Source organism: Lichenostomus cassidix, chromosome 3 (genome assembly GCF_008360975.1).
Source record: "Lichenostomus cassidix isolate B80296 chromosome 3, HeHo_3.0, whole genome shotgun sequence".
Lineage (NCBI taxonomy): Eukaryota > Metazoa > Chordata > Aves > Passeriformes > Meliphagidae > Lichenostomus > Lichenostomus cassidix.
In genome coordinates, this window is record NC_139483.1 from 98070933 (window position 1) to 98096765 (window position 25833).

Below are 25833 nucleotides of genomic sequence, written 5' to 3' on the forward strand. Positions count from 1 at the left end.
GAGGACACCTCTGCCCCCATCCTTGAATGTATTTCTGCTTCCATGATCAGGAATCACTGCTCACATTTGTGTACTTTTCACACTGCTCATCCTGGGGCACCTGAACAGCTCATACTTCACACTGAGCATCCTCTTTCCTGCTGTCATGGATGGGGTTTCAGACTGAAAGCGGGTGGGATGCTGAACACAAATATTACACATGTGCCAGAAGGATAAATGAAGGTTTATTGAAGAATAAATTAACCTTAAACTTAATTTCTTTTTTCTTAAGTGCTAAACTTCCTCTGTGCCCTATATGACAGATTTTTGTTTGCTTTTGTAAATAATACAGTATTTAATTTTTAGACAAAGCACTCTTTGTAGCAAAATATGTTTTTTAACGCATTTTGAACTGATAAACACCAAGTATTCAAACCCCCTTTGCTATGATTTCACTTTAATAATGATTTTGGTGTTTCAGTATGAGTCAGGCAACAACAGAGGAATCGCTGAAGAAATTTTGCTAAAAACCTCTCTGAAAAAACAGTTATGAGTCAGAGGAAACACAACTGAATTTTACTGGTTCAGGACTGGCTTGGTTGGAGCTGTAATTTCAGAAACCAAATTCCACATCTGGAATGGTCTGCACTTTAGCTATTAATAGGATGTCTGTGCTTTTATTTCAATGCCACCACTGAGAGATAGGACCTGCCCTGAGGAAGGGGTGGCTGCCTGTGGCCACCGATGCCTGGCAGAGAGAACCCCACTAGAACAGGAGATTTCCTGCAGTGATGACTCAAAAGAAGCAGCCTTTTTTCCAATGGAAAAAATGCACTGTCAGTATGAAAGAAAAACATTTAGTAGTAGAGGCCAGGAAAGACAGTGGAAGACCTCAAAAGCTCCAGAGTCCCTACTTTTTCTTTACGCCCCTGCCAGTGTAATTTGTTGACCCATCTTTTTGTTACCAAAAATTAAATTTCGTGTGCCATTAAAGGCTGCTTGCTCTTGATAGGAGCCCAAAGCAATGCAGCAGTTGTATCATTCTTGGGAGTTCATGTGTAGAAGGGCAGAAACATGCTCTTTGCATGATTGAAGCCAAATTGTACATTAATTAATCAGTGCTTAAACTCTTACATGAAAGGTGACCCAGTCCAGGATTTTTAGGCATACATCTCATTTAGGAACTCATTGGGTGCTCTTTATTATTCATCAATCTCTGTCAGCCTAAAAGGTTGTCTCTAAAACCTCTGTCAGACAGAATAAATGTTGCTCAGATACCACCAGCATGGAGTAAATAATTTAATTTCTCTTACTTGCCTGGATATCATTTTATATAAAACAGGACACCTGGTATCATGATAATATAAAAAATCTGGTGGTATTTGCATGGCAATCTGAGCTCAGAGGAGCTGCTGTGGCTCCAATAAGCTGTGCCTTTGAATGCTGTCAGGACCAGCTGAGCGTAGCCTTACATTGCCAGAACACCAATGAGATGCAGATAACAACACAGTGTCACACATTGTCCAGGATCCTGCTAGTGGGCTCTTTTATTGGATTATTGTCTACTTGGGGAGGGGAAAATATCCTCTGCTTGAAGCAAATTGCCTCATGGTTTGTGCTGTGATAAAAGGTGATCAAACACCCGTGAAAACTGTGAGTCTCTTTAGTTGCAAACTTGCTGCCTCTCTCTCTGTCGGTTTTATAAAAAAAGTGCATGTTTTAGTAGTGCTGTGGCAAAGGTAGTGCAGGATGCTTGGCAAGGCTAGAAAGCAGCCTGCCCTGGGGAGAAGTCCTGCCATTCCAGCAGGAGTCCTCCACACTTGGCTGTCACATCTCTGGTGGGTGAGCAGCCCCAGCTGGGGGATCTTCTCCCCTCTGTGCCTGCCACAAACAGGCCATTGTGGCTTTGTGGGATCCTGTGTTGGGCACTCCAGTTGAAGGGAAACACACACAGGTTTTTCAGGCCAGTGAGTGAACATGGTTGTCTGCATGCTTGGAATTGAGTGTGTTTTTCACTACATGAAGTTAAAGTTTGAGCCAGGAGAACTGGGGCATGCCTGCAAGAGCATGGAGGATCTGGTGATTATCTAAATGTGTAATCAATACCCCCATTTACTTATTTGTGTGCATTTGTCAAATGTCCAACAGTGTGATTATCCTATTTAAGTATTTTCTTCAGGCATAAAGCAACCTTTCCAAAATTACTAACTTTTTTTTCTCATTGAAAGTGTTGTTAATTAATACTTTTAGTGTCCTCCCCTGTGATTTGCTTTCTCTTAATTACCAACAGGGGCAATACAAGAGTGCTGCACTGCCAGTGCCAAAATTAAACTGACTTCTTCCAAATTGCACTAAATGATCCACATGGCTGTGCCTTCAGGTACTGAGCAGGAGACCTCAATCCCATGGGAAATGCCACTTTATGAGGCACTCTGTTTTCACAGAACCACAGATTGATTTGGGTTGGAAGGGACCTTTAAAAGTCATCTAGTCAAACCCCCTGCAATAAACAGGGATGCCTTCAACTAGATCAGGTTGCTCAGACCCCCATGCAACCTGCCCTTGAAAGTTTCCAGGGATAAGGCATCCACCACATCTCTGGTGAGTGTGCCAGTGTCTCACCATCCCCACTGTAAAACATTTTTTCCTTCTGAAAAAATGTTCAAATGCCTTCTGAGGGCATATGCCCTCTTTTAATTTAAAACCATTACCCCAAGTCTCACTACAACAGGCCCTGCTAAAAAGTCTGTCCCCATCTTTCTATCAGACCACCTAAAGTATGGAAATTAATTTCAATAATAAGTATTTTGGGGTGGTTTCACAGAGGTGGGAGCAGCGTGAGGACATGGTGTCCCAGCAGCAAGGTTTGAGCCCTTTATGAGAAGTGCAAACACAGTGCAAAGTCCCTTAACCCCAGGGTGCTGGGGAAGCAGCACCCTGATGCCAGTGTGTGGAATGTCCTGGCTTTTGCAGGGCTCTGGAAGGCATCCCAGAGCATGCAGGCTGGAAGAGCACTACAGTAGCATCTTGTTGGCTCCGACATCCCAGAAAGCACAGTCGGATTTCTTTATCTTTCTCTTTTGTTCAGCCATGTGAAAAAAAAGTGGTCTCAGCAAAACTGGAAGTTGCTGTGGGGAAATACCAGGCTTAGTATATTATTTTTCATTGCCCTGATTGAACAAAAATGCTTGGCATTACAAAAGCTTTGCAAGGCAAAAACTGATTTCCATTTAGACACACCAGTATTTTTTTCATACTTATTTTCTGACTTCTGCATTGTCCTGTTGTGTTTCAGAGTAGAAACAAATAGCAGCATTGATACTTTCTGCAGCACAGAAACACTTGAGTCTTCCTACTCCATTTCCCCTTTCTCAGCATAAATTTGCCATGTTGAACCACAAAACCAGAGTTCACTCTGTTACATCTCACAGAAATAAGCTTTTCAATGGCTACTTCTCTCTGTGGGAACTCATCCATTTCAAGGGCCCTCTGTTATTTTCTGCTCAGACAAATTAGACATGTCATTTTGTGTTTTGAAATTTCACAGCATGAGGAAATAGCCTGGGTGGGAATGCCAAGCCCAGGTGGGAATGCCTTGGGATCATGGGCATACACCCAAGGCCCTGCTGCTCTGCCCTGATGGTGGATATCCTTGTGCAGTGACCCTGTGGGACAACAAGGCTTTTGGTAGATGCAACTGGAAATAATAATCATGTGCAGACTATGGAGTGTAGAAAATGCCTTTTTTTTTTTTTTTTTTTTTTTTGCTAATAGATACAGCTAAAATGCCCTTGGCCCCAAATTTTGTTTGATGATGAATCCCAGCAAACATTGTGGCAAATCCCAGAGTGAAAAACTACAGCAAATCACCATAGAGAGAAATGAGGCTTTTAAATTTTCCTTTTTTAGCGAAGTCTTTCTCTATTTGCGTAAGAAACTTCAATATAAGAATCTTATCTAAAACACCTAACTTTAGTGTCTGACATAGCAACTGCAGCCTGGGAGGCAAAATCAGGTCCTTTTTAGGTTTCCATTTAATAAACGGGTAGACAACAGTAAATTAAATGAAAATGTGTCAGTTTAATTCATAAATTCTTCTCCTCTGTCAAGCCTAATTTTTTTAATATTTCCACCCTCAGTCTTTCTATTATGGGAGAGAAAAACCACGCAGCCAATTTTCCTTTGTGTTGCTTTAATTGTTGCCCTTTTTGACTTTGAAAAGGATACCAAGTGTTCTCATATATGTAAATGTGCCTGATGGCTTTGGCTGTTCAAATACTAAGGCTCCCGTAGGCACTGGGGTATCCCTGGGGCAACCTTAATACAAATGTAGGTAGAAAGTGCATTTTTGTATTTGCCCAGCTGTGGAGACTCACATCTGCTGTTCTCAGGCTTGCTGCCAATCATTGCAGCCATTACCATTTATTTTTCCTCGCAGGGGAAGAAAGCACCCAAGACAATCTCCTGCTAAGAGAAAGAAATCATGCAAAGGTGGACTGTTGACACGATTTTTGTTACTTTCTTTTTTCATCAAGCTGATGTTACTGGCACAGTGGCAGGCATAGCAAGTAGGTTGGAGATGAAAAAACATGCAAAAATTACATTAAATATTGTGTTGTAGCTACAGTCTCTGAACAGTCATTTTCCCTTGCTCCATGTTATATTATTCAAACTAGACAAGGAGCCTTTGGAGGTAACTAGCAGATTCCCTCCTCCTGGCTCTCCCCATCCTACAATGTCTTCTAAAACAAGCCAGGGAAGTACACTAGAAAATACTGCAGGGAACAATCTTACTTTGGCAGGAAAATGCATTGTAAAATTCTACCTGCTCTTTTTCACTTTCAGTCTCTGTGATCCAGATGACTGGCAAAACCACTTCAGATATTTGTTTCACGAGTACATTAAATGTTAGGTCTGCCTGTTCAGGTGATGCTCTTGCCCATATGGAAGGCAAGAACCATGGATGCAGCTGGCATTTCCCAAGTTATGTTTGCCTGGTTATTCTGACCAGGAAATGCAAAGGGGCACAAAGAGGGGTTAAACTGATGCAGGCAAAGATTCATCTGGTGGCAAAAACAGGAGGCTTTATAGATGAGTATCCAGAGATTTATCACTGGAATTCAAAATGTATCAAAGAAAATAGTTCTGATAAAAGATTTCCTTACCCAAGCACCTGCCAACCAGCTTGGTTCTATCACAGGTGAATCGCACTGTCTCATTTCTCTGTTACTGTTCCCATTTGAATTTCTCTAAAGTAATCCTCATTGAGGCATTTCCAAAAACAAGATCAAAAGAGGATTTAAAAAAAAAAAATTATGTTGTCCTTTGAAATGTTGCTTTCTTCTTCACCAAATGTACATTGTGAGGAAGCTCTGTGATGGAGGGGGTCTCAGGGGTGCTCCTCCAACCTCTCCTGCCAGGTTTTTCTGCAAATGACCCCACCAGGCAGGAGCTCCTTCCCAGGCAAAACTGCTGGCCAGCAGCTTCCCCTGGGGAAGTGCCATGTGCCTCCAGGACAACAGTGTGGGGATGACCAGGATGACCATGTCCCCAGCTCAAAGCCAGGAGACATGTTTTTGCTGTCACTGTTTGCAGAGAAGGCAAGTCCTGGCTCTTCTGGGAGAGGCAGATCAGGGCCAGCCTGACCCACCACAATCTTCCTTGCCAGGCACTTGGGCTGGACACATCTGGAGTAATTGGTCACCTTCAAGGACAACACCAGTGCTTTCCATCCTGACAATTGTGGCAGATACCAGAAGACCAATGGGGAAAGAGAGGCCTGAATCCTTAATCCTTGTGAGCAGTTTCTTCTTTTGCTTTTTGGTGCTGGGCTGGCCAGGTCAAGTTGATAAACTGCTCAAAAAAGGTAAATATCACTTTAATCTTTTCCTCCAGTTAATCATGGCAAACTACAGGAAGGCAGATAGTAATTCAAGATTAGAAATAGCCTTATGAAGCTCACATTATTACGGAAGAAATTTAAAAAACCACACACCTCAAATACCTTCGTTTCCATCTAATCCCTTGATGATTAAACCCCAGGAAGCAAAAGGAATTTCACACATTATCTTCAAATTCAGCATAGTTGGAATGATGCAGATGAATCTTATTTAATCCTTCTTTGTTTCTCACTCCTGACTGTGGAAAAAGAATGAAAAGCAGAAAGAAAAAATCAAACAAAAGGTGAGATGCCAGAGCAGTTGTGGATTTAAGTTTGCAAAGGCCCATGCTAGCTCATCATGGGATTATTACAGATAGGTTTAACAAACACAGACCATCAAAAGAAGAACTTCAAGTAAGACAGATACACCCAGTGGGACAAATTTCACAAATGCCTCCATAGAATCAGAGAATCTTTTAGGTTATAAAAGACCTCTAAGATCCTCAAGTCTCACAATTAACCTAACAGTGCCAAGCCCACCACTAAACCATGTCCCTAAGTGCCACATCTATGTGTCTCTTAAATACCTCCAGGGATGGTGACTTCACCACTCCACCAAGGGCAGCCCATTCCAATGCTTGGCAATGCTTACCATGAAGAAATTTTGCCTAATATCCAAACTAAACCTTCCCTAGTTCAACTGCAGGCCATTTCCTCCTGCCCTACCACTTGTTATCCTGGAGAAGAGATTGACCCCCAGCTGGCTACAATCTCCTTTCAGGTAGCTGCAGGAAGTGATAAGATTCCTTGTGAGCCTCCTTTTCTCTGGGCTAAACAGCCCCAGCTCCCTCAGCTCCCTCCTCACAAGACATGCTTTCTAGACCTTTCACCAGCTCCATTGCCTTTCTGGGAGGGAAGCAGCAGCCTGCACAAACTCATTGCAGGAATGATTCTGCAGCCTTTTTTCATCTCAGATTGTTTGTGAGCAGTTCTCAGTTTTCTAAGGCCATTTTTCTTTATTTGCCCAAGGTTTTCTGCAAACCAGGAATTGCTCATTAGCTAGCATTAGGACACTAACTCTGACATCTTGGTGGTATTCCTCTGGCTGGCTGTCCATCTGAATTGAGCCATCTTATTTGCTGGAAAGGAGCAATTCTTGAAGAAAGAAGTTGGATATAAATGATAGCAAGACCTCATTTTGGATCCTATTGTGTGTTCCCCAATAATTGTTGAATATGGAATTATTTTCAGTGTTTATGCAGTTTCTTGTGGGATAATACACAGAATACTAGAGAGCTCAAAGAGAGCAGAAGCCACAGGCACTTCTCAAGTACCCACTGACCGTAGAATGTCCCTGAGCCTCCCAACACAGGCAGTTCCTGACAGACACCTTCAGAGCTCTGCTGAGCAGGGTGCAGAGCAGCACGAAGAGACCCATCTGAGGATCACCCCAAACAGAACAAAGCACTCATGCCAAATCCCAGTGGACCTGGGCAGCCTGGAGAGGAGCCACTGCAGCCTCAGAAATGGCTGCAGTCCTCATCTCAAAACCTGTCCACCACAGGACGCAGGGCAGTGACACACAGAGGGAAACCTGCTGCTGTTGGGACTACCAGGTGAAAACCACCTTAAAAATGAAAGCAGCGTTGAGTGCCATAAACTCTCTCGCCCAACATGAGCCCTGAGGCCTGTAAATCTTGGAGGAGGCCTCAAGTAGGTACTTGTTCTGTTGCCACCTATTCCTGGCGCGGGGTGGTGTTGCCACCTATTCCTGGGCGGGGTGGTGTCGTCACCTGTGCCACCACCCTCCCTGGCAGGGCAGCTGGAGAGGCACGGCAGGAGCCACAGCCCCGTCCCGCGTCCAGCCGCGCTTACGTGGGCAGTGCTTGCACAGGGAAGGGCTTGCTGGGAAACCAAGGGGATTACTCACAAATCTCCTGCGAGGAGAACCCAGCTTCAAGCAGGTGAAGTTGGCAGCGATGGTGGTTGCATATTTTCCATAATATGTTCCTAGCTGAGTTGCTTCTAGTTTAAGCAGTTCAGGTTCTTTAGTTTCCAAGTTTGTTTTTTTCCCTTGGGCTGACATTTTTATTATTTTCTTTTTAAGCTGACGGAATGGTTCAACTATTTTTGAAGGGCCTTGGAGAAAGTGGTTATTGTTAAGCAACGTTTTAATCTCTGTAACATTTTCTTCTCTTTGCATCAATGTATCCAGTTTCAAGGTATTCCAGCTTTGGAGTACATGCGAGAGGTTTGGTTCCTTTGTATTTTTTTTTTTAATTTTGTCTGTCACTATGAAAATCTGTCGGACTTAATGCAAAGATAAGCTTTGAAAAACTGCTGCTTTGGTGGCGCTGAAATTCTCCTGTTTGTTTCCACCCCCCCACCCCCCCCCCCAGCTTTGTTGCTTAAATCTTTTAGTATCTTTTTTCTGGTGCGGCCTTGATTTCAGCTCTATTCAGTTCTTATCTCACGACAGCACTGAATGTGCTCATGGAGTCTCCTATAAGGGGAGGCAGAGTGAAAGCTACCGATAAGGCACAGTGACAACTACATTAAATTCTCCATATATTTTTGACTTGAAAATATGCAGGGCAGGAGCTGGGAGAGTGCAGGTGGGGAGGAATATCCTAAGAGGAAGATTCACTTCTCTCTGCTACGTGCCGTATTTCTGAGCAATGCTTTCAATCACCTCCCTCAGGAAGCAGATTAGTATCAATCCTAAATCCCCTCCATTTTGTGATGGGGTACGCAAAGAGACTCTGCAAGTTCATGTCGTGCACAGAACAGTAAGCGAAGGGTGGGCGTCTGTCTCCAGCGAGTGGGACGGCACCCGAGCACAGGCTGAGCCCACGGCACCAAGTTCACCTGTGCCGCTCTCCGCCCCGCTGGGGACCACTGCCGACACGGGATGGGGGCACTGCGGGTGGCAGGAGGCTTTTCCCATTGCCCTGATCAGAGGCAGGTGTGGGGTCCATGTGCTGGGAGGCGGCTGTGCTCGCTTCCAGCGCCCACTCCAAGCGGTCACCGCCTCCGTCCTCCCTCCGTGCCCGCGCACCCAGCACTGGACACCTCCAGCCGCGCTGGGGGATGCGCGCAGGGCCCGGGGCGAGCTGATGCCGCGGAAGAGGTCCCTGTCCGTTGTTCCCTTAGTTGTTTTGATGGTAAAAAAACACACACAAAACCAAAACCAACCAACCAAAGAAATGAAAAGGGAAAAATGCCCCAACATCAAAAATCAGAACTTTTCCCGTCCCGCTGCTCATGCCCGCGCCCGCAGTGCCGGTGGGGCCGGCAGCGAGTGCCGGCGGAAGCGGGAGCAGCCCCCGCGGGCGCGCAGCCCCGCGGAGCCACCTCTCCGCGCTGCCCCCCGCGGCCCCGCACTTCCTGCCCGCGGCGGCGGCCCTGGCGGGGCCGGGCAGGGCGATACCAAGTGTCCGGCGAGGCGGGAGCGGCGGCGGCGGGCGGCCCCTGCGCGGGGCTCGGCGCTGCGCACGCTGCGGAGCGGCCGCGGAGCGGCGGTACGGAGCGCTCCGCCCCCCGGCGCGCCCGCTGCCCCGCCGGGGAAGTTGCGCTCTGTCCCTCGCTCTCCCTGGTCCCTCGGCGACGGCTCCTTCCTCCCCCTCCCTCCCTCCAATGCGCCTCCCGCTCATTTCCTCTTTTCCTCCCCGCTCGCCGCCGCTCCGCAGGCGCGCGGCTCGCCCGGGCGCCGCCGCGGAGTTGTAGCTCCCAGGAAGCCGCCGCGCTCCCGCGCAGCCGCCGCCGTCGCTTCCAGGCCGCCCCGGGACCCCGCTCCGCCAGCCGGGTAAGGAGCCGGGGCTGCTCCGCCGCCGCCCGCGGAGCGGCGCGGAAACTTCGGTGGGGCTGCGGGAGGTCCGCGCGCTCTCTCCTGCAGCGGGGACTGTCGGAGAGCGAAGCTGGAGGAAGGGGGGACATTTCTGGCTTTTGGCGGGGTATTTTTGGGGAGCGAGAGCTCAAAATATCCCCTCTGGATTGCGGGCGCGGGGCGCTCCGCGCATCTCTTGCATCCCCGCGGGGCGCGGAGCGGAGCGGGGCGGTTGCTCCCTTCGGAAGCCGATCCGATGCCCTCTTCGCGTCCGGGGGATGCGAGCGGATTCCCCCTTCTGCCGCCGCGGGGCTGCGGTGTCAGCTCTCTCCTCGCCCCGAGCAGAGGGAATTGCCGGCGTTTCCCCTGCCCTTAAAAAACCCAACCCGCGTGTGTGTATTCGTGTCTTTGCATGTCTGTACGTGTGTGGATATCTGTACATCTGCGTGTGCGTGTCCCAGTGCAGCCCGCGTGTGTGCTCGGCTGTGTGAGAGCCTCCCCGATGGTGAGGGGCGTTTCGCAGCTCTGCTTTATGGTGGTTAATGGTTTACCCGGAGAAGTTCCCGCCGCATGAATGTTGCAGGGCGCTTTGAGTCAACTCCTACACCCGGACTTCCTATTGCCAACCTTTCCAAATGGCCTCTAAAAATGCTGGCGTTTGCCTCTGGTGAGTTGGCTTTTTTGGCTGTCTCCTCGCCTGGGAGATGTCTGGGGCCGTGCTGGAGGCCGGATGGCTGTGGCCAAGGTCACCCCAGTTTCCTGAAAGCTAGGCAAGGGGGGACACCTCATTCTTGTGAGGTTGTGGCAAAGACATCTGCCAGCCGTGGTTTGCATCAGGCTGCTGGGGGACCTGCTGGAGCACATGGCTCCAGCACACAGTGGCTGCTGGAGCATGGAGAATTACAAGAAATAAGAAATAAAACAAGGCAAGTGTGTTTACTAGTAAGTTTCCATGTAAATAAGTTCCTGCTCGGTTTGGGAAAAGGTCATATAATGCATTGTCGGGAATGAAAGGTTTGCTGAGAAAAACAGCTGGCTCCTCAGTAGGTCAGTGTCTCCTGCTCATAGCTGGGTGATTTATACCTTATGTGACAAAATCCCGAGCTTTTTCACAGGAATACTTGTAGGCAGGCACTGGAGCTGAACATTGTCCTGTAATCCCATTCGCAAGTGAAAATCTGGTAGGAAGATCAAATTTGCTCTGTGGAAGGAAGAGAGGAGGAAACAATCACTCCCTCCCCAAAATATTTCCCGTTTTTCTTAATGGGAGCCATGTGTCGTAGTTTCAGGTTCAAAAGCTCTTCTTGCCTGAGGTGAAATTTGAGCAAAGACTGGGGGACTATTTCAGCAGTCACTGATATCACTGGCATGATATGCAGTCTTGCATGGGGTCCACCAGCAGAGTTGGGTACTTTTGGCTGGGGAGCAGAGCCAGGAGGAGCCTGCACAGGGCACTGCTTATTCCAGGGCCAAATATCTGCCTCACTCCTGACCCCTCAGCTCTTCTCAGGTGCTTGGATTGGGAACCCTTTGATTCAGGTGAAAGGATCTTAGAGGTGAGTGTGTTTGATTTCATGTAGTGTGGTGGGGCTTGGGGAAGAAGGCAGATCATCTCCTCACATTTTCCTTAGATTAGGTGAGGTGGTGCCAGCCAGCCAGCAGGACATGCATCACCTCGTCCTGACACCTGTTCTCTGCATTTCTTTGTTTCTTGCCTTTCTCTGTGTAGAGGTGGAAGGGTAGAAAACCGTGAGGAAAAAAGCGGGTGCCACTATAGAGTGGCTGTCGCAACACTGTCAGGAGCTCTACTGAGGAGTCAGCTCTGCTGGCAAAAAAAGTGCTTTTGTTGGCATAGCTTAGTCCGTTTGGGGAATGGAAACGGTGCTGGAGCAGGGTTTGCTCTTGCAGCTAGCTGCTTGCACCGGCAGGAACTTGTGTAGACAAACCTCTCTAGTTCTCAGCTGAGGCTGTCACTGTCGGTGCAGGCGATGCTTTGCTCGCGTCGTGTCGCAGCTGGCACTGTGGTGCCCCCCTTCTACCACCCGAGCTCATGGGCATGGCACTAGCATGGGCCAGTTGTTGGGAGCTGGAGATACAGATTAATTTGTAGCCTAAGCAACATTAAACTTGGATTATGACTCCACAAAAAAAAAATAAGGCATGTGAACTGGGTTTAGAAATGTTGCAATTGAAAATACGCATGCAACTTGATTTTTTTTTTTTTTTTTTTTTTTTTTTTACACACAAGGCAACATTCTGTTGAGTGTTGATTACTTTGTACTTTGACATGGGTGAGACAAGAATGCTGGTAGACCAAGGGAGCAGTGTGAATTAAAATTCTATATAATTTCTTTTTACTTGCTTTTAGTGACGTGAAACTGTAAGCAATGATGTTGCACCGTGTGCATGTGCAAGATGCACTGATACTCATGGGAAGAGGATCTCACACATTTCCAAAGAACTGCTGGAATTTCCTTCAAGCATAACTTTTAGGTCAGATGTAGGAAAAAATGCGATGTGTTTTCTAGTTAATGGAAGAAACACAGATTTTTTTTTAATGTGTTTTCCCTCATGTTCCCAGGATGCTTTCCATAATGTCTATATGTGGGATCAGTTTCTTTATTCACTGTCTGTATTAGAAACATGTTTGTGTCCAACATCTGCATCTTCATTGAGCTTAACTTGGACTGAAGTTAAATATCTTTTGGCAAGAGGTTTATCTTATCTTGTGTTAACTGTGTTACTGTATTGTGTGGGATCCTACCCATGGATAGTGAAAGGATTTGCTCATGCAAAATTGTGGAAGTTTAGCTTTAATGAACAGAAATTGTTTTGAATCAGTGCCTGAAATTTCCATTGTTCCAATAATCCTCTACCAGCCTGAGAGTATAACAAATGCTAACAGTTATCTTCACTTCATCAGTCTTTTGCTGTATGAAAGCTTTCACAAGTCGGTTTTGTTTTGCTAACCTGCTAATTAACCCATTGATTTCTGCATTTCTTGACTTCCCCAGAAAAATATCCTCTGCCTGTTGTCATGCTCTGATAGCAAAGTAATCGTGAATCCTTGAACAGTTGGTTCGAATACTCCATGAGGAGCTCCCTTACCTCTCAGGGTCTTTCAGTGGATAGGAGAGAATTTTCAGCTGAACATCCTGGAAATGTGACCTTTCTGGAAGTTTGGTGTTATGTTGCTTAATGATTGGGAGACCCACAGGGTTGACTGCAGGATGAATTATGCATTCTCCTGCTCTGATTGTGCTGGAAATAGAAGGCAGGAGCTAAGGGGGCAGGGCAGATCAGTCTTTTAATCTAAGAAATATTGCTATTCTTCTGGATTGCACTGCATGAAAGATACCTTTCATATTATTAAGAAATGCTGCCTATCATTTGTACAGTGGGTTTGTAGATACCTGTGAGTAACCAGTGTGAAAGAAATGGCAATGGTACTTGGGCTGTTTCAGTTTTTCTTGTCCTGTAGGTGTGTATCTTTTTAAAATCAAAGAAAGCATCAAGTAGTTTTAGGAATTCTCCCTGATGCTCCAGGTTAGCTGAGATACTTGGAAACCCATGCCAAGCAGCATTCCATTCAAAAGATGCCAGCTACAACCTGGCCAGCCTTTTTCTTCCCTTGCATGCAATGTATTTCCCAGTGATTGAGCTGCCTGTCTCGGGTGGCACAGCCTACTTGAAAAAAAAGCAAGAGGACTTAGGCATAGCTGTAGTTACACTCAGTTCAGGCATCAGCCTTTGAGACCTTCTGCCAGTTTTTTTTGGTGATTCCTTCAAATATGTTTAAACCTTATTTTCTTTTTCTGCCCTCTGTTTGAAAAAGAAATCAGGCTGCCTGATGGGGGAGAGTGCAGCTGGATAATTTCACTTTTAACAACAGGGTGGGGGGAAGGATGCTTGCTAGTATTTCAGTTGCTGTAATCTTAATGTATTCAGAGAGGTGTTTGAGCTGATGGTATCCCTTTAAATATCCACTTGGGCTGGAAACACTGGATTGGGTGACAGGGACACTCCGAGAGTGGAAGGCATGGCTTGCACCTACATAGATACTTGCTGAAAAGGAGGCGTACTGAAATCCTGATGTGTTTGCCAAGAGCAACAGCTAAACTTGGGCAGCTGGTTTAGCAATTAAATAATGTTTTTGTTTTGGACAATGGGTTTATCGTAATGAATTAACCGGTGGACTAGTCAGAGTGGCAAAGGGGTTTGTTTTTGATTCCCCAACCATGCAGCATACCAGCGTCGGGAACGTACTTCCCAGCAATGGAAGTGCAAGGAGCATTTCACACGAATTGTCTGGCAGTGGGAGCACGAACACTTGTGTGTCCCTTGTGTGCAAACCCCAGATTCTTGTCATCTCTTGAAAATACAAACGTGATGGATGGTGTAGCCTGGGCAAGGAATAAGGAAATACATGGTGCTGGTGCTTGGAAGTTGGCACGTGGCTCATGCAAAGTCATTTTAGAATACTCGGGGGTGGCGGTGGGAGGAGGGAGGAAAAGAAATGCCTTCAGGGGGCTGGGAGCCAGCGTGTGGGCGTGCTGCAAGCCAGCCTGCCGCGCTTCTCATTCACCTCTGCTCCGCACAGCCTGGCCTGTCTGTGCAGAAAGGAGCTTTTCCTTGCTCGGAGGTAGCAGGAATTTTTTTCAGGTTTCTTTTTGTCTTTCAAAAGGGCATTGTACGCAGGATGCTCTGTTCTTGGCAGCTCGCCCACTGTGTGAGGGGAGAAAGCTTGCTGGTTTGGTCACAATGCAGAAAGCCACCGTCAAAGCCAGTTAGCATTTGCAGGGCATCCTTTCCTTTTTCTCTTTTTTTCTTGCAGGCAAATTTTGTTTCTCCAAACACAATCACTTTTTCTTTCTTAAAACCTATCTGGGGAGAAGCAGACTTTTCTTTGTAGAGCACTTTGGGGCTGCTGGATGAAAGCTGCTTGTGTGTGAGAGGAGAGTGGGAGTTACATGGGAAGATGTGGTGGATGCATAACCAGTAGCACCAATTTTAATTATGAAATGTGTGTTCAAAAAATAAAAGCAAGTGTACTTTGCAGTGCTTAGGAAAAGGTCTAGAAGCAACATCTGTTCAATATCTTAGAAGATGCTTGAAAACCTGGTGTCTCCCCCACCAGAGCTGAAGGGAAGGCAGCAGTCTGAAACCTAGGCTTAGGAACAGGGGCCTGGCAGGAGCTGCTTGGCTGGTGGGGTCACAGGCAGATGCCTTTCATCATCCTCTGCAGAGCGATCAAAGCACCGTCCTGTAACAAGACTGGGTTTCTGCTCTTCCTTCTAGTGTCCAATTCAAGATTCTTTTTCAACAGTCAATACCCCTGTGTCTTGTGTCACCACTCTGATCTCCCCTCCTTGGTGTCCACGCTGCTAAGGCTCTTGTACCGACAGAGCTGGAGTTACTGTAAAGAGGAGGGGGAAGAAAGTGGGGTGAGCATGTGAGGCCCTCTGTGGTTAGATACCATGATTTTTGCTGGGCTCAGTTTTATTGCTCAAGCTCATGTATGGCAGCTTTGCTTCAGAGGGATTCTGGGAAACTTTCCAGAAAATGGGTGCTCCTGTGTATAAGGAGTTTATTAAAGGAGGCACTTATGCCAAATAAAACGTGGGTTGGAAACAGAGATACTTGACAGTCATAGAATCACATGTGTTTCTGAAAGTCAGAACCATTTAAATGGGAATGAGCACATGCTTGTGTCCAGCCTCTCTAGTGGCTTTGTGCAGTGAAGCCTGGATGGTTGCATCCAGGTGGAGGATGGCAGACCAAGACCACTGCTAGTGTAAGAAGCCTGATTCCCCCAAATCCCATGGCAAATTATTTCCCTTGGTTTAGGTTTGATGTGAAGCAAAGCAGCTGAAATCAATTGTGGGAGACCTTTTCATTTCAGGTGTTTTCTCTACTCATCGGCTGGGGATGGTTCACTGGGTGCTGCACCCCCAGTGATGGCTGAAGCCACTTCTCTGGGTGTCAAGAGTTTGGTCACTGCAGGTGCCCACTGGAGAACACAGTGTGAGCCTGAGGTGCAGCACTCCTCCAGGCCAGGCACGTCCCAGGAACAGCAGCTCTGCCAGGACCAGTCAGGGTTTCTTCTAGAGTTGTCAGAAGATGCATTAAAAGATAATTTTTTTTTAAATGGAAATTAGATTTCATTCCAGCTGAGGGTAATTGGAGCTGGGGTAATGGTCTGAAAGTAAATGAGATTCAGGTCTGTAGACTGCAGCCACAACTTTCTGCTCTGCTCCTGTCACGCTTCTTAAAATGGCATTCATTCCTAAATCTGGCCCTAAAGCTCTGTTACAAAGAGCTGTGTTTGTCTCCAGAGATAGGAAAAGATCACGCTTCAATTTTAATTCATTCTCCAGCCTTCCTCTCCTATCTCCTTAAAGGATTCCCTGAACCTTCAGGCTTGACTTTCCCAGCCAGGTTTGTTACCACAGGAAGCCTCCTGAGCTCTGTGGGATTTACAAGGGAGCAAAAAATTTGTCTCATCCTGTTCAGATGAAGCAGCCCTCCAAAGCAGCTTGCAGTTTCAGGAGGAATAATCTGTGACTCCAGCAATGTCTCCCTACCAGTCACAAAGAAAAAAGGAATCTTTGCAGGGGAAAATTCCATCACTGATGCCTGCTGAGGTGCTGCTGGACTGTCCAGAGTGGAGGATGGCTGCAGTTGCTGAGCCTGTCACAGGAGGGGATCTCTCTGTCTCTATTCCGACAAAATGTCTTGGTGTACATGGGGTTTGCCAGATCTGATCTGCTCAGTCACACCAACTGTGATTTCTCTTCTCTCCTGGTGTTCGACTCTCTTTCGTGGCACCTGCTGGGGGCGGTTGGCAGGCAGTTTGCATGGTGTGTGCTGTAGCTTTCTAGAAGTCCTGTCCCTTGAGTGAGGCAAGCTGTTCTGAACTGATAGCACCAGAAACAGCTGAATTTACTGAGTGCTTGTTTTTATGGGTGTAATTCAGAAGGCACAGTTTGGAAATGAAAGTGCACTTGCTGGCCATTTCCAGAGCGCTGAATTGTTGCAGGACACATTCAAAGATGATGTTCCTCAGCATTTGGCTGAGCTATCACCTTCTGGGCACCAGGAGCTTCACAGACAGGTATTGGTTAGTCCCATTTGTGTTGGGACATTTTGAATTAGCTGAAACTTGGTGCCAAGCTTTGTTTTCAGATTCTTGATGCCCATTGCTGGTGCTGAGGTCTTGTATGCATCACTAATGAGTTTGATGGCTTTTTATGCTTGGTGGGGAGACATGTTTCTAACAGAAATGCTCTGCATTGCTGGCTCAGTTCCAGGAAAGCATTGCAAAGGCATTTTGGTGGTCATTTTGATATTCTTGAGCTGTACGCATGCAAAAGGCCGGGTGACTATTGAATATTAATGGCTGCTCAGGGGTTTTTGGGAAGCATGCCTTGTGGTGGAGTAGCCTTAGAAAGATGAGCTGTCAGTGGCGTGTGAGCACCATGAGGGGTTTAATGCCGTGCCTGCTGCTTTCCCTGAGAGCTCATTCCCCATGTCGTGCCCAGTGCTCAAAGGCAGCCAGGCCTGAGATGTGCAGGTGCTGGGGCTGAGTGGTGCCACAGGCTGAGCTCCTCAAGGCTGGCCTCCACTGCCATCTCTGTCTGTCACCATGACATCCCTGTGCCAGGTGCTGTGTCTCTGGCTGCAGCCTGTGTCTGGTGTGCCAGGGGGCTTGCAGGGTGCCCATTTGTCACTGCTTGTGTCCTCTTCTCCCCTGTCTCACCCTGCTGCCCATGTCAAGCCATGGAGATGCCAGGCTCCTGCTCATGATATCAGCCTCCATTTAGATGGATTTTTTAATTGTTAGTCAGAAGTGGGTGAAAGGAGAGGGAAAACTCCCTACCTGGAGTAGGAGCAGTAACAGGTCACAAAGATGTCAGGGTGGTCAGACTTCTCCAGGTGCTTGGCTTCTTGCAGGTCGTGGCTCCCACCAAGTACAAAGACAAGGGGACTTCCAGCATTGTCACCTCAGTGTCCCTGTGGCTCCTGAGGAGGGGTTTGCCCATCTGTGTCCCAGACAGCCCTGCTGCTGGCTGAACCCATCTGCTCATGCCCTGCTTGGGCTGGGACATCTTGTGCCAAAGCAAGCGTGGGCTGCTGGAGGGCTGCCTGTCCTGGTGGGGCAGGGAAGACCCCTCAGCTTACAAAAACCTTTGTCATCTGAGGTTGATATTTTACAGCCTCTGAAGCTGTGATGGATGTATGTAGAAAGTTTTGCACTTAATGTTGCTTTTCCAACTCTCTGGACGTTAACAGGGCACTGGTGCATCTAGTTTTGCTTCTCTTCCAAGGTGGTTTTCCCCTTATAAAGATGAGTGTAGATTTTTTAAAATGAGTAAGTGATCTGCCCAGGAGCACTAGTTTGTGATAAACTTAATTTAAATGCAGATGCATATTCTGTAGATGGAGTGTGGTTTTATGTAGCATAAAAGAAACTCAATATGCAGAGAGGATTAAGGTTATGTGAGGCACCTTGGCTCTGCCATAACAGCTTATATCACTATAATTTGAGGTTTGATTTAATTCAGGCTTCATTCAGTCAGTGTAAACTTTTTGAACTATTTCAGCTATTGCTCTCTTATGTCCCTCCATCTGTTAGCTTAACTAATGCAAATTGCAGTCTCCTTTAATAAAAGGCAGTTGACACTCGGTCCTGTGTAGCTGCTTAGCAAATCTTATTTTAGCAGATACCTCCTTTCCTGTGACCTTCCTCATTCATTCTATCCCTCCCAAATCTTTATTGTGTAACTTGAATATAATGTTTAGTTTAGAGCATCCTGTGAAGCAGGGAAACACAACTGAAAAGGAGACTAAAAGGAGGAAGAGAGAAACTTCCTGGCCAGTGAATGTGTAATTGCACAATTTAGTTAATTGTATTGGAAAAAAGTTCAAGAGGAAATAGAGTAAATAACTGGCACTCTTCTGTCCTCAACTGCCTGTACCCTGTTTAGCTGTAGGCTGATTGCTTGTGTGCAAGTCAGACCAGGCAGTATGTGGCATCTGTCAATAGCCTTTTATGAAAAAAAAACATCCCTGCAATTCAGTAAGGGAAGTCAGGAGGGACAGGAGTCAAAACTGATATATAATGCAGAAATGCAATCTGGAACTCTGGGCTGGGGGAATTGCTTCTGCCTCCAGTGAGAAGAATCTGTGGTGTTGTAGCCCGTGATGTATTTCATGAGAAGCCTGGTCAGCTTGCAGGTTTCTCCTTTGCACAAGCTTCTTCTGGCTTTGTTGATTTCTCTGTTGTTTCCCTGAATCTGGCAGGGATAACTGCTTGTTATGATAGCATCAGTCAGAGATAAGATTCTTGTACAGAAGGCTTCAGGCTGTCAATAGTTTAACTACCACGTTGCAACTGCATTCAATAAATAAACCTTTGGGAATGCTCAGAATGGGTTTTTTGGAGGTGTGGAACAACAGTTAGTGCAGACCTAAGCTACTGATGTAGGGCCTACCTTTTTGGAGTGTACTCCAAATGTTTCTGTGCTGTAAGGAGACCTCCAGCACAGCAGATACACAGTGAACATGTATAGGGCATCACTTTCTAAAATCCCACAGGAAAAATCTAAGGGGATAGATAGGTTCATTTGGTAGGATTTCTGTGGCTTCTGTGAGCCCAGCTCTGATGTCTCACAGCTAAGGCATGATGTTCCTGCTTGGGCAGGAGCGTAAGTCACAGCCTTCCAGACAAAGACGTTGGTCTCTTACTCACTTGGAGAGTTTTTAATTTAAGCTCCTAGATGAATACCTTGTGCTGTCAAGGACTCGTTGAGATAGACTGAGTGCCAAGGGAAACCAAAGGAAAACAGGACAGAGATTATACCACCATCCCCGCAGCACCCAGCAGATCCACTCTCATTTGTTTTAAGCTGGGCTTTTTGTGGAGTTGGATTGTTTTGTTGTGCGTTTTTTTTGAATGGTACAACATGGGGTAATGGTTTTAAACTGAAGGATTTAGACTAGATGTAAGGAAGAAGTTTTGTACTATGAGAGTGGTGAAACACTGCTGCAGGTTGCTCAGAGAGGTGAGAGATGCTCCTTCCCTGGGAGCATTCAAGGTCAGGTTGGAGTGGGCTCTGTGCGACCTGATCTAGTAGATGTCCTTGCTCATTGCAGGGGTGTTGGACTGTATCACCTTTAAAGGTGCCTTCCAACTATTCTATGATTCTACATGCACAATTCTTTGTTCTTTCTTCCCTGCTGAGGGGTGGACTTGGCTTTGCATTTCACTTCACCATTACAGGTTAAATTCACCGAGCAGTGTCAGGGCGGCTTTGTGAACAGATTTTAAGTACCGGTGATGCAGCAACAGGCTTCAGGTTGCAAAAATTTATGTTGGAAGGTTGTCTAAGTAAACTGCAGAAGGGAAACCCTGGAGGCAGAGAGCTGGCAGGAGCTGGACACCTTCTAAAAATGCAGGCTACTTTACAGCATGTGAAATCAAAGCAGCCTGGGAGCCTGTTGAAGCTGTTCAGTCAATAGGTGTAGAAGGTGTTCCAAATAAGCATACATAGCCTCCGAGGAATGTTTTGAACTCCTCCCTGTTGCTGTTTCCTGATACTGTCAGTGCTTGGTGTTTCCTTCATGCTCTGGCATTATTGCTATTATTGTAGTTAGTGGGGGTGTTGCAAGCATATTGCTTAGGTGAAATGGTAATGGGAGAGGTGCCACTGGAGGAATCTGAGGCAGAAAAAGGAGGGGCAGCAGTTGATGCTGTGGACACAACATCAATGTCTCTCAGCAGTACCAGCCTCTCGGGTGTGGCTCGCAGTCCAAGGTGTTTCTGCACTGCAGCCACAGTAGGTATTGAGGAGAACATTTAAATCACTTAAATTAGCTTTTACATTAGCCAGTGTCTAATTCTCTAGCTGTAGCACCCTGGAGGTCAGGAAGGGCTGGGTGATGAGTGAGCTGCCTGGGGGGAATGGAAAAAAGTTAGAGTAGAATAGAACAGTTGAGTTGTAAAGGTCCTACAATGATCATGGAGCCCAACTGCAAAGCAAGTGACAGGACAATTAGTTCTTGGCTGTCCATGGGGAATTGCTACCCACACATGAAGTGGATGGCAAAACTGTGTGTCCTACAAGCCCTCATCAGTTTGTATTTACAAGAAAAAGAGAGGAAAAACCCCTCCCCGTATTTATAAAATAGCACAGTCTAGTTGAAAAAGAAATTGCAAATAAGGGAATGCAAAGACTTGATGTAGTTCTGGGAGTATCTCCACTCCTGCATGTGGCATTTGCAGGCAGGTCACACCATCCACAAACATGGCAATGTTAATAACAGTATTGATTTGTCTTAATGCAGTTATGAAAGCTGAACCTCAGAGTTGTGGGAGGGCCTTATTGGTAATTGGCATTGAGATTGATGAAGGATAGTATCAGCCAAAGGGGAGCAAATGGAGGCTAGAACAGGGCAGGGTGAAATAGTGACCATTAAAGGAAGAAAAGTGTCCACAACACTTGAGGCTTCTCCATCAAGTAGAAAGAAATCTGTTTAAAACGTAATGTATATGACTCATAGAAAAGGAATGGGGTTAAAATCACTTTGAAAAACAAGACAAAAGAAATGTAAAGGTGTCTTTGGTGCAAGCCAAGGCCTGTCTGAGGATTCTGCAGGACATGGCAGAGCTGCAGTGCCCATGGAGCAGGCAGGGGTGGATGATGAATGACCACTCAGAGGGAGTTTTACCCCTGTCAGATAGATCTGACAAGTGTGGTCTGAAAAAATAATTTGCCACCTCGGTATCTCTGGTCTCTCAATGAAGCTCTTTTGTAAGGGAGATCAAGAATCTTTACACATGATTATTTGGAGCAGTCTTCTTAAGCTTTTTGCTAGCAGTTCTGAAAATAGTAGACTACACTCACCTCTTCCTGCCCAGCCTTCAAAAGTTTCTGACATGTCTTCCTTTAATTCTGCTTTGTAATTGAATTTCTGCCATGAATTTCTTCTGCTAATTCATTTATAGCATACTTTTAATTGTCAATGAATTTGAATACTGCATGGACTGTAAACACAGAAATGAATGTTTGCTGTCCAGTTGCCCTCTACTCTACCTACTTTGCAGGTTGGAGCAAAGGTTTTGTATGATTTCAGACATCCCTGAAAGTCTTTTGGGATGCCAAAATCTAGCATCTGGACTGTGAAATTCCATTTACTTTGAGCATATAAATAAGGCCAAATAATATTGCATTATTTGGTTTGTTGGATGGAGAAGGCACAACATTTTGTAGCAGCAACACAGAATAGAAATCAAAAGAGTTTGTGGGTTTTGTTTCCTATTTTGCCATCGACCAAGTTCAGTCCTTACCTGGTCTTTCCATTGGGGTTCATTTGTTTTGCAGCTTGAAGAGATAACATCCATCTCTCTCTAAGATGAGGACACTAAGTTTTTGTCATGAAAAGATGTTGAATCTACAATGATTTGCTTAAATGCTTATGTTGCTGCCAGGTTACAGCATTTATGAGTGCCTGCCCAGTGATCTCAAGAGTAATAGAAAATTTCATGGTGTCTTGGAATTGACTTCCTGGGAGCAGAAGACTGATGTCGTTTAAATTTGCACTGATGAGGGAAGCTACCAGGATAAAATAAGAACAGTCGTTAACGGGGCGCATGCTTAAAGGAGTTTCTCTTTCTCTTTGTTTTTCCTTCCAGGTTCTTTAGGCCTTAGGGAAGTTTGTTTGAAACTGCCCTCCAGATGATGGGAAGATGTATGTGGGAAGGTTGGTCTTCAGTAAAAGCTGTTCAACCAGCATCACTCACCTGTCATCAGGGGAAAGGGCACCTTCAGGGGATGACTGGTGACCCAGGGCAGGATACCCTGACCTTACTTCTGTGACACTTATTTTGTTTTTGTGATTTGTAGAAGACACTGCATTTCAGCTGGCTGCTTGACTTGACTTCTTTTCCATTTCTTCTTGATGTTTACCTGTGGAGAACTTGTGAGGTTACCATAACAATCAGAAAGCAAAAAATATAGTGCTAAATTTTTTAAAAGGAGGAGATAGAATTGCATTACAGTCCCTCTGATTTTTATTACAGAGTTTTTCTGGAAGTTAATAAGTTATTTCCCACCTCGTTATCTTCTGGGTGCTTATGAGTAACAGCATGGGTTAGTTGGGAATAAATAATGTCAGACATCCTAATCACCCTCTGGAGCAGGGTAACAGGTCCTGCAGACAGAAAAAGAGTGGATGGTATGGTTTACTGCAATCCTAGTGAGGTTTTTGGCACTGTTTTGATATTCATAGAAAAAAATAAGGAAAAGAAATTTTGATGAAACATATGGATGGTGCAAGGTGGGTGTGCTGACCATGATCCATACTTAGCTTCCATGTGGGATCAAGCTCAGAAGCAGTGTTGGGTAAGGATTTCCGAAAGTGGACCCTGTGGATCATTGTAAGTGATGCGTTTGATAAAATGCTGGTTCAGACTCAACAAGTTGCACCTCAAACTAAGGGATGTTACAAGTACTTGGGGGGAAGAAGTTATTAGATTTTCAAGCAGCTTTGGACAGAACCAGAAGATGACCTTGGAGGGTCCACCATTCTCACCAAAAGGCTTTACTGTGGCCTTGCAGTTATTTCTGGTGAATGGGTTGGCTGTACAGAATACTCAGGGGTGGTTGGAGGGCCACCTCTGAAAGTTCTTGTGGGGTTGTGGTGGGTCATACACTGCTTTTCCAGCCTTATCCTGCCCCAATAGCAGCAGACACATGCTTCCATGAACAGGATGGACTTCGTGTCCAGGGTTGGGATCTCCTGGTGCTTTGGCATTGCTGGAGTACTAAAGCCTGCATGGGGCACTGCACCTGAGGGAAGATGTAAAGAATATGAAAAAGGCCAGCAAGGATCTAAAAAACAGGGCTCAAGAGGAAAGATGGGAAGGAATAAGTGTGTTTGGTCTGGAGAGAAGGTGAAGGATTGGCACAAGAGTTTGCAGTGTCAGCAAACAGCAGCTTGCTGTAAGAGGAGAAATATGACACCCCATGTCTGTAGGGGTTAGGGCCAGTGGAAATGAATATGAGTGGTATCACAAAAGGAAGGAACTCCTGCTTGCAGGGATGGTGAAGTGTCAAAGGAGGCTGTTGGAAGGCTTTGGTAATGTCTGGGATGTCCGTGGTTGGGGTTTGGCATTGGGCAGACCAACTGTGTGTGTTAGGTGTGGGCTTGGGGCACCTGGGAGCTAAACACGGTGGGATTTTGTTTGCTGAAGTTACAGGGTTACTGGGTCAGCCAGGTATCTGGCAGGAAAGAAGTTGATGTGTTGGGCTGGAGGAGATGAATTCTTCCCAGCTGAGCTTGGCCTTGGTGGTGGAGGAAAATCATGGTCAGCTCAGTGAGAGAGTGGGAATCAGAGCAAGTCACTTGCTTTCGATTTTCTAATCCACAGATTGTGAGAGATTAGCAATCACAGGAGGAGGTGAACTTGCTCCTAGTGCTCTTGTCTGTGACTCCTTAAGGGCTGATAAACCCTCAGCATTCACAGGCGACAAATGCTGATGGGCTGTGAATTATTATACTCTTTTTCTTCGAGAAACATGCTCAATGAAAGAAAAGTTATTTCTAACCTTTCAGAGCAATGCTTAGTGGCTGCAGAAAACCTGGAACTGGCTCTCTCATTTTTTATTTTGTTTTGTTTCAGTTTTTACATATTGGGGTAGTAATATTCTGTGATGTGAGCCAAGCAAACCTTCTGAATCTGAACTTGATATGTGTTTATTTTGAAATAGGAGTTTTTACAAAAAATATTTAAAGTAAAAAAAGTGATTTCAACAGATTATTGATCACCAGAAGAATTTGCTGTCTGAATTCAAGACAAATGTGTGTATTTTTCAACATGGAAATGTTTCTTATTTCAGGACAAATAATAAAATGCAAATACACAAAAAAGCTGTTTCTCAGTGTAGGGTAAGAACTGCAGCAGAGTTTTTGCATGTTTAGAATGATTCTGTTTTCTTTTTCAGTTGGGAAAGGTAGCTTTAAGAGGAGAGGCCAAGAGTGTGAATATTGTCACTTAGAGAAAAGCTGAAATGTAAAGCATGTTTGGTTTGTGTCTTCTCTTCCAGGTAATTGAGCCCCGTGGACTTTCTCTGAAGAGATTCCAAGATAGGTGGTGAGTACTTCACAGATCCTGCTCCTTTCGAGTCACTCTTTAAATTAGTAATAGAAAAACTAAATTAAAAATAGAAAATGCAAGCACTGTTTTTTGTTCTGCATTGGGTGCAGAAGTTTGCATTTGCTGAGTTAATGGAATGCTTTAATTTTAAAGCTGGCAGGGCTAATCTTTGAGCAGGAGTTTGGCATCAAAATGTTAAACTTTACCTTTGCACTAAAAAGAATTTCCTGACTGTACATTTTAAAAAGTACTCGACTTTAGGGAAAATCTGTACGAATTACAATGTACTTTTTACTACAAGCCTACACATTCCACTGGGGTGGTGTTTTCTGTGTCAGAGAGCAACCTTAAGGGTTTTTTCTTTCTGTTCTGTCCTAAGGTGTTAATCTAAAGGAATGCAACTTCCAGAGAGTTAAATAAGCTGCATAACTCATGCTAATCTCTGCCACATGTGACTGATTTTGTTCTGCCTGCACTCGAGACTTCCACATATTTCATTTATATGCACTTCATTAGGTTCTTATTTGTGAGTAAGTGAAACATTAAATCAGCCAAGGGCTGCAGGAGGATGAGATCTCTGAGAACTGCCAATGAAGTGCAATTGCAGGTGCAAAGCCACCACTTACACTGAGGTAAATCAGTGCAATTTCTTTTCCTCTGCTGGAGGTGACCTCTCCAACAGTGCTAGCTGGGACTCTGCTCTGTGACACCCTTTGCTGTTTGTTTTTGTTGTTTCTAGAGAAATACATATGCTGTTTCCTCTTTCAATTCTAGATTTCTTTCCCATGAGATTAAGCAAATTATATAATTGCCCATTAATTCCTCAGGAAGTTCATTCTTTCATTGCATTTCCCTAGTGCACAGGATACAAGCTATTAGAGCTCTTGTGTGTTCAGACTGACTAATGAACTATGGCGGAATGCCCCAAACCTCTAATGGACTTCTCTGTCTTTCAAATCTGTGTATTTCCCATACATTCTCTGTCTTTCA

At 45.6% G+C, this 25833-nt stretch overlaps 1 protein-coding gene and 1 long non-coding RNA gene across 4 annotated transcripts in view; one reads left to right on the top strand and one right to left on the bottom strand.

Annotated features, from left to right (window-relative positions):
- Positions 1-4080: 4080 nt before the first annotated feature.
- On the bottom strand, positions 4081-9266 carry LOC146440279 (uncharacterized). The gene is made up of 3 exons (XR_014851107.1): positions 7791-9266; positions 5975-6117; positions 4081-5832 (listed from the first exon to the last, which is right to left on the bottom strand). It is a non-coding gene; the product is annotated as an uncharacterized LOC146440279 (long non-coding RNA).
- A 242-nt stretch (positions 9267-9508) lies between these two features.
- HPCAL1 (hippocalcin like 1) overlaps positions 9509-25833 on the top strand; it is a 63413-nt gene continuing 47088 nt past the window's right edge. The window contains exons 1-2 of one of the 3 annotated variants that reach the window (XM_085056847.1): positions 9637-9663; positions 24793-24840. The gene's annotated coding sequence lies outside the window, so the exon portion shown is untranslated. Of the gene's footprint in view, positions 9666-11222; positions 11243-24792; positions 24841-25833 lie in introns of those variants that run through there. The other 2 variants (XM_085056848.1, XM_085056849.1) reach the window with 2 other exon arrangements.